Genomic DNA, 9,696 nt, shown 5'->3' with positions numbered 1-9,696 from the left:
GCGGGGGGCAGGACCAGCTGGCAGTCAGCCTCGGCTCCACCTCCTCCACAGACCAGAGCAGCTGGTGTCCTGCTGCTGGTGCTAGGAACAAGGTAAGTATGTGGTGTTTATTTTTTTAACTTTCTGTGAGGGGCACATAACAGGGCATATTACTGGGGGCACAGCTGGGCATATTACTGGGGCACAGCACTGGGCATATTACTGGGGGCACAGCTGGGAATATTACTCGGGGCACATCTGGGCATATTAATGGGGGCACATAACAGGGCATATTACTTGGGGCACAGCTGGGCATAATTCCGTGAGGGGGCACATAACTGGACATATTACTGGGGGCACATAACTGGACATATTACTGGGGGCACAGCTGAACATATTACTGGGGGCACAGCTAGGCATATTACTGGGGCACATAACTGGGCATTATACTGGGGGCACAGCTGGGCATATTACTGGGGGCACAGCTGGACATATTACTGGGGGCACATAACTAGGCATATTACTGGGGGCACTGCTGGACATATTACTGGGGGCACATAGCTGGGCATATTACTGGGGGCACAGCTTGGCATATTACTGGGGGCACACAACTGGGCATATTACTGGGGGCACAGCTGGGCATATTACTGGGGGGATATAACTGGGCATATTACTGGGGGCACAGCTGAACATATTACTGAGGGCACATAACTAGGCATATTACTGGGGGCACAGCAGACCATATTACTGGGGGCATATAACAGGGCATATTACTGGGGGCACATTAATGGGGGAACATAACATGGCATATTACTGGGGGCAGAGCTGGGCATAATTCTGTGAGGGGGCACATAACTGGGCATATTACTGGGGGCACACGATGTGTCCCTCTTTGTTCATTTAGAAAGTTGGGAGGTATGCCACAGCAGATGACAGAGACACTTGTGCCGCTGTACAGGTTCATGCACACAACATTGCCAGATACATAAGTGCTTGTATGGTATGTGTAGTATTTATTTTTAGGAGCTATAGGATGTAGTCTGTACATTATAGAAGTAAAGAATGTCGGAGCTGTAGGGCGTAGCATCTAGATTAGAGCATAAAAGTAATTGATAAGCAAGAATTGGGAACATTATTATATTTCCCTATGCTTAAAGGGATTCTGTCACCTTGTTTTAGCTTATAGAGCTGCGGACATGCACGGCTAGATCGCCGCTAGCATGTCCGCAATATACCTGTCCCATAAAGCTGTGTCCTTTTATTCTGTTAAAAAAATTATTTTAGAGATATGTAAATGAGCCTTCGAAGGTGCCCAAGGGGCTGTACTAACCTTCTTGGTGCCCAGCCACGCCCCCCTGTGAAGGAGCCCAGCACCGCCTGCGTCCTCCGAATCTCCTCCTTTCTTCACAGTTAGATTGCCGTAATCTCGCGATGCACGAGCTTGCGCATGCGCAGAGCCGGTATAGTGTTCCTTCCCTGTGCTGGCATCAGCCTCAGGGAAAGAACTGCGCATGCACGAGCTCCCGCATCGCGAGATTACGGCAATCTAACTGTGAAGAAAGGAGGAGATTTGGAGGACGCAGGCGGTGCTGGGCTCCTTCAAAGGGGAGCGTGGCTGGGCACCAAGAAGGTTAGTAAAGCCCCTTGGGCAGCTTACCAGGCTCATTTACATATCTATAAAAATCATTTTTTAAACAGAATAAAAGGACACCGCTTTATGGGACAGGTATATTGCGGACATGCTAGCGGCGATCTAGCCGTGCATGTCCGCAGCTCTATAAGCTAAAACGAGGTGACAGAATCCCTTTAATAAATACCTCTTGGCTGAAAAGGTAGCACTACTAGGGACCACTTTTCCCAGGACTGTTTCACATATTTCAATTTGAAAATCTAATTAATAATAAAGTACAATTTACAATGTTACTAACCTAGATTGTTGAAGGAAAAGGCATCCCCCTGAGCTTTCAGAAGCATTTACTGCTCACGTTTTAAGAAATATCCTTTCTCCATTCAGAATAGATGTAGTAAACCATTTTAAATTGATGGCTTACATGAACTGCTAGCCAATAGCCTTGTGCCTTATATAGGATGGCTTTAGAGAAATACATTAAAGATGTTTAAAATGATCCCCATTTGGTTACATTATAGCTGGGATGCACATTAAACTATACAGCTTGGAAGTTGTGAGTTGCTGTCGTAGTGAAGCATTGATATAAATTGAAGTAGCTCTCTTCTTTTCATACCGAAGTAATTTGTAGAACAGCCAGGGTTTTAGGATGAAGATTGGAAAAACTTTTCTGTAATGCAAAATAATTCATTTTATTATACATGCACATAATCAGGTTTTGCTCTGACATCACACAGTAATCTCCTGTCTCAGAAGTTTGGCAATAGTTGCATGGTTGGTAGCAACATTTCTCCCCCTGTAGGGAATATCTTCACTGTTGTCCTGCTATTAAACGCTATGTATGCCCTGTTTTCAATTGGTCTTTATTAGGCTACTTTCACGTGAGCATTCTGGTTTTGAGATCTGACAGAGGATCTCAAAACCGGGCCAAACGGTTCTGTTTAGGGCCAATGTATTGTGAATGGGGTATGCGCCGTTCAGGAAGCATCAGTATGCATTCCGTTCCGTTAGCATTCCGTTTTGTGACCGTTTTGTGAGTTCTGTGAGCTGACAGCTAATGTGAAGATTCTCTGATCTTCTGACCTCATATACACTCATTATAGCTAAATTCTTATGAAACTGAACTGAAACTTAAGAAGTCAGGAGATCAGAGTTAAGGCTTCACATGAGCTGTCAACTGATGGAACTCAGGAGGGGCAGTCTGCATATAGACTGACCACATGTATCATAAAAACTGCTGAAAATGTTTAATAAAGACCAATTGAAAAAAAAAATTTTTGCAAAAAAAATAAGTTAAATGCAAGCATAAAAAAGTTTCTACAAAAGTGTCCATAGCCCTTAAGGTACCTAAACAAATTAAATTAACATCGCCTGAACCCGGCTAATTCGTCAGGGTCAGCTGACCTTCTTGTGTTCACAGGGGTGTTAAGATGTTGTGGGAAAAATAATTAAGCATGTTCAATTTCAACATGCCTGATCTTTTTGTTGAAATGAAAGGACGCTTGACTTTCTCAGTCGAACGTATGAACAGTAGGAGGCGCACTTTCACAACTGGGTATTTTGCAATTTTCAGGTTTATTGGTAGACAACACATTTCGGGGTACTCCTGACCCCTTTATCAAGTCGGAGGTTTTTTGTGATCGCTAATAAAAACCTATTTTGGCCTCTCTGGTTCCATGAAACACAACTCTTAGTGGAGTGAATGTCTGTTCAGCTTTTCTCTCTTGTGAATAATGATTCCAGCAGCTCCTGCTAGGGAATTTCCCTAGCCTAAACCTGAAAATTGCAAAATACCCAGCTGTGAAAGTGTGCCTCCTACTGTCCATACGTTTGACTGAGAAATTCAAGTGTCCTTTCATTTCATTTCTACTGTCTCACCCGAGTGGTAGGGTGGCTCCGCCCAAGGTGTTTGGACAAATCCGGGCTGCACCAACTGTGAACCGTCTACATTTAGCCTCCGCTGTGGTTGCACCCAATTAGGTGCAACCTGAATAGGTGAGCAAACTAAACATTTTCCTATTGTGGATTATCCACTTATCGTACATACTCACCCTATGAGCGCCTCTCTCTGCCCTCTGGCCATTATTTGCTGATCTTTTTGTTGTCTTGGGAGAAAAGCCACCAACAGCGGTACCCGGCAATGACTTATCCCCCCTCTCTCCATTGAGAATATGTAGGTGTATGGGCAAGTAGGAAGGAATAGCTGTTGGTCGAACAATTTTATGGTTAACAGCTCGTTCAACGGACAATCATGATCTTTCAGCATGCTAATCACGATCTTCTGCCGACAAATAACTAGACAGCATGGGGAGGAGCGATGACATAACGATCGCTCCTCCGCATGTTGTGGAGGAGATTGCTGCGGTCTCCTCCGCTAGCGAGCATGTGATTGCCAGGAAGGAACGCTTCCCTCCCACCTATCACATGTATGATCGCTAGGTCTAATACAGGCTTTATTCTATTGATATTTGTGATCTGTTCTAAAAATGATATTGAAAGGCAGATATAGACGATATGGGGCAAAGAATGTTATTTATATGTATACATACGTAAAGGAACCTGGATGTATAGTAGGGATCAGCAACATTTAGCACTCCATCTGCTGGGAAACTACAACTCCCAGCATACACATTTACTCGTCCGTTCTTGTAACTCCCATAGAAGTGAAAGGAGGATTCTGGAGGTTGTAGTTTCAAAACATTTGGAGTGCCAGAGGTTGCTGACCCTGGTGTATAGTCTGAAAACTAAGAGTTGACTCTTAAGTTGGCCATATGCATTAGATCTATGTCAGAGCTGTGTACAAACTCTGTGCCTTTGATAGGAAAAAATATTTTTTTTCCCCCAAAAAAAAGGGTGGCACTAATGGCACATTTCAGATGTCTTTATTATGTACATTCCAGTTTTTATTATGTTGTTTAAAATGACACTATAAACATGCTTAGTAATATGAGGTTGAGGTATGCAGATCATTGTCACATTGATCATGCAGTTGATAGGACAGGACACATAAGTGCTTTTTATCCAGTGGTCTCTAACTGCAGAGCTTTACAAAATGCTGAACTTTTGTGATGGATCTATCTCATTGCCCTTAACTGGCAGCAAAAGAGTTATCAATTTCTGAATTGTCTTTAAACTGCTGTATTATTCAAAACAAAGCACAGTAAATCCCTCGGGCTCCTCATTAGGGGGTCTCCGAATCTGCTAGGACTGCTGTTCTCCAGCCATGCAGACAGAGAATAACTTTGATCCAAGCTTCATTACCACTTGGAGGATGGTGCCGCTTGACAGTGGGATAATTGGTCCCTAGGGAGATGAAAAGATAAGGTCACAGGAGCACCTTAATTTGCTAAAAAACAAAAACAAACCCATCTGACTGTATATATTTGAAGGATAGGAGAGAATAGTTGGTTTTGTGGTGGTAGAGCTAAAATATAAGGCTAATCTCACATTAGTGCTATTGTTGACCGTTATTTAGTTTGGTTATAGGAATTTAAGGCCAACAGCTAAAGTGTGTGCCCACTTAAAGTTGTCCTGTTGGCTGTTCCTTATATTTATTTATATATCGCCACCATATTCCGCAGCGCTTTACAATTCAGAGGGTTCATGTACAAAACAAAAGACATCACAAGTGACTAATATACAACTGAAGCATAAGGAATCAGGGCCCTGCTCGCAAGTGCTTACAGTCTATGAGGAATTGGACATGACACAAAAGGTAGTTGATTGTGATATGTAGTAGTCGAGCCATTTTTGTACTAAAAGCAGTGGTGTAGGCCATTCTGCTTTGAGTGTGTGGAAAGTGTGGTAGGAAAGTTGGGAATTAACCTGATATTCTGGGGCAGATCATTCCAGAGAGTAGGTACAGCTTAAGAAAAGTTTTGAAGACGGGAGTGAGTGGTACGAATTATGGAGGTTATTAATCTTAGGTCGCTAACAGAACGGAGAGCACGAGTAGGGTGGTAGATGGAAATGAGGGAGTAGATGTATGGAGGTGCAGCACTGTGGAGAGCTTTGTGGGTAAGAAGTTTGAACTGTATTCTGTGGTGGATTGTGAACCAGTGAGGAGACCAGCACAGGCTAAGAGTATCAGTTTAGCGGTTGGACAGATAGATGACCCTGGCTGCACCATTTAGGACAGACTTAAGAGGGGAGAGTTTAGTGAGAGGGAGACCAATTAGTAATGAATTACAGTATTCAAGATCAGAATGAATCAAGGCAACAAAAAGAGTTTTGGCCATTTCCACTGTAAGAAAAGGGCGTATTCTGGAGATATTCTTGAGTTGCAGATGACAAGAGTGAGCAAGTGATTGGATATTGGGAACAAAAGAAAGATCTGAGTCAAATATGATCCCAAGACAGGGGGCATGCTGCCCAGGAATTATGATAGCGCTACAGACCGAAATTGCAATATAAAGTTTAGGTGAGTTAGTAGATGGGAAAAAGACAAGAAGTTCAGTTTTTGAGAGATTCTATTTTAGATGCAGAGAGTACATGATGTTAGAGACAGCGGACTGACAGTCACTGGTGTTTTGTAGTAAAGCAGGGGTGATGTCAAGGGATGAAGTGTATAGTTGGGTGTCATCAGCATAGAGATGGTACTGAAAGCTAAATCTATTGGTAGTCTGTCCGATGGGGGCTGTATAGAGAGAGAAGAGTAGAGAACCTAGGACAGAACCCTGAGAAACCCCAACATCAAGATATTGATCATTGTGATTGTCACTACCAGAGCTTTGAGACGTTCTCACAGCTCTGTTTCTCCACCCCTGTGATGATGTCACTACTAGAGTTTGGAGGAGTTCTCACTGCTCTGTTTCTCCGCCCCTGTGATGAAGTCTTTACTTTCTGTTTCCTTCCTCCCAGCTGTTCCTCCTGCAGTTGATTTCCCTGCCTTTAAATCACCCCTCCTCCTATTGTAGGGCGTGGATTATATTTCTCATTTCAGTTGTAGCTCTTGCTTGAGTATCTTCACTTGTAGCTATCAGTTCACTGGACCTGTGTTCTGCTGCAGCAAGCACTCCGGATATTGCCAGCTGTCCTTGGATCCGTCTTCTCTGCGGCTGCAGCACCTTCAGCTAAGTGTGCAGACATTGTTGTGTACCTGGTTATTTTCTGACTGGATCTGAGGTGGCCACGGTTCCCTCCATATACTGAGCAGGGCACCGGTGGCCGTGCCCCTTCCACTATTGTAGGGGTTACAGTGGTCATCAGTCTTAGGTACGTGGGCATGCCTCGTTCCGCCATTTGGATCCGGGCATGTGCTTTAGCAGCATAGGGAGAGCTTTGAGGGTCTGACAGGGGTCACCCTTTATCCTCCCTAGTTTGGGTCCGGTCAGTAGCTCTTTTTACTGTGTATACTCTTGTTGCTCACATACAGCCGTGACAGTGATCTGATCTAAAAATGATATTGAATGGCAGATATGGAAGATATTAGACAAAAAAATGTTATTGATATGCATATACTGTATAAATGAACCTGGGAGTAAAGCAGGAATCAGCAACATTTGGCACTCCAGCTGCTCTGAAACTACAACTCCCAACTCAGCTGTTCTTGTAACTTTCATAGAAGTGAAAGGAGGATTCTGAGAGTTGCAGTTTCAGAAAGCTGGAGTGCTGGAGGTTGCTAATCCCTGGTGTATAGCCTGAAAGATAAGAGCTGACTTTTAAGTTGGCCATATGCATAAGACCTATGCTACCTGAACCTGCCGATTTCTAGAAAAATAATGGAAGTGCCACACATAACTGAAACCTTTGGCTCCAGATGGACCTAATTGACTATAATGGAGTCCATTGTGCATACTGGACTATTTTGTATGATATTTTTAAAGAAGCCCCCAAGGCAGATGGAACTCAGCCTAAGTAATATTTACAAGGAAAATAAACATATATTTCAGTATACATGGAAATCTCTCCAAAACCACCTCCTTGAGAAGACCAACCCACATCTAGACTAGATTTTTTACTCTTCCTTTTGGAGGATTTTCTGGTCTAGCTGACATGGAGCATTACCTAAACATAAGTCTCCATACGGCTGTTTGGTCTCTTTAACCACTTTGTGAAAAATGCCCTACATGTACACTACTGTGGGATGGGACTCGAGTTCATACAATCTGCAGCAGGATATAGCTATAATACAGAGCCGGGCTACCACTGTAAATGTCAAGATCTAATCCTAGTCATATAACCCCTTAGATGGTGTGATCAATAGTGACTGCAGCCTCTAAGTGGGTACCAGAGATTTGGTGCCCCATCGGGTCCCCTGTGACATGGTCCTGATGGTTGTCATGGTAACAATAGCTTTCAGGCTTGCCATCTATAGAAGCCTATTAGGCCCTGCCAGATGTAAAGTCCCATAGGTTGTCAGTGAAAAATTGACAGATGTAATACAATAAGTACTGTAATATATTATACCAGATGGCATAAGAATGTAAGTTTAAAGAAAATGTTATTGAAAAACAAAACTAAAAATTTAACAAAAAAAATCATTTTCCCCTTATTAAGTACTTCATTATTGGCAAAAAAATTTACACATAAAATACACTGCACATGTTTGGTATCACCACACCTGTAAAGTTTGAACTAAAGTGATCATGTTACTTATCCCACACAGTGAATGCTGTAAAAAAAATAACCCAAAACAATGCTGGTGTTACTGTTTTTTTTGTTCACCTTGCATCCCAAAAAAATGAAACAAAAAAAGTGATCAAAAGGTCATGTACCCCAAAATTATACCAATAGAATGTATATCCCGTGACATAAAAAAAAGCCCTTATACACCTTTCTTGATGGAAAAATAAAAATCTTATGGGTCTTAAAATATGATGACACAAAATGCTAATGATTTTTAATAAACATGTAATTTTATGATGAAGGTATTAAAACATTAAAAAAAAATTACATTTAGTATCACCATAATTATTTCAATCCGCAGAATGAAATTAACTATATACTGAATACCACATAGTGAACTTCATAAAAATGAAAATAAAGACAATAACAGTTTTTTTGTTCATCTTACCTCCCAAAAATTTAATTGTATCTAAACCATGACATAAACTTTATTAAAAGTATATGATTTAATTATTCTTTTTTTTTATTATTATTTTAGTGTTGCTAGTGAAATAGGCACTTGAAGTTGGCTGATACTGGGGCCACAATGATTCGCTGTTCCTGCCTGTATGTCAGTCATATTGGTGTTTGACCGTGATGTGGTTGCCATGCAGACTGGTTGCCAGGGGCAATGTGTAGTTTGTGGTTTGCACTTCCCCTTTAAGGTGTGCCTCCGTGCTGTTTGGTGAGCAAGGTGTAAGGCTAGGTCTACACGACGACATTTGTCGCGCGACATTTTGTTGCACCAATGTCGCGCGACAATTTTTATAATGGCAGTCTATGGTGTCGCACTGCAACATGCAACATGCTGCGACTGCGACGCAACAGTCGCAGAAAATCCATTGAGATGGATTTTTCTGCGACTGTTGCGTCGCAGTCGCAGCATGTCGCAGTGTGACACCATAGACTGCCATTATAAAAATTGTTGCGCGACATTGGTGCAACAAAATGTCGCGCGACAAATGTTGCGTCCTATTTGTCGCGCGACTTATTGTGGCGCAACAAATGTCGTCGTGTAGACCTAGCCTTAATCTTCTGGCTAGTGGGGATTAAGGTGTTTCTTGGGTGTGGCCGCAAGCTTGATATAAACCTGTGGCTTGCTGGGTGCAGTTGTACTACAGCCTTGCTTGGTGTTGAAGCTTTGCTCCTTGCCTGGGTGTTCCAGCCCAGTCCTTGAGGGCCACCTTATGGAACATAAATTGTCCTCCCTTATCTACCCTCCATGTACCTTTACCCTCACTTGTTGTATGTGTAGTGTGGGTTTATGTTCTGGGTGTGTGCAGCGTTTTGTTGGTTGTTACATGACTGAGCTTTTGTTGGTGTTGGTTCCTGCATGTATGCTATACGTCACCCGGTATGTTTATACCTCCGTGAGGGGGCTGGTTTCCTGGAGGGGTTAACCATTAGTCTGTATGCAGTGCTGCCTGGGGCTACCGTGCTCCTTGCGGCATGGGGTCCAGGCAGTATCAGGAGTGCTGGATACC

The sequence above is a fragment of the Bufo bufo genome, chromosome 3 (assembly GCF_905171765.1).
Source record: "Bufo bufo chromosome 3, aBufBuf1.1, whole genome shotgun sequence".
NCBI classification, from domain to species: domain Eukaryota; kingdom Metazoa; phylum Chordata; class Amphibia; order Anura; family Bufonidae; genus Bufo; species Bufo bufo.
The sequence above is the reverse complement of the archived record's forward strand: the minus strand, read 5'-3'. Positions refer to the sequence as shown.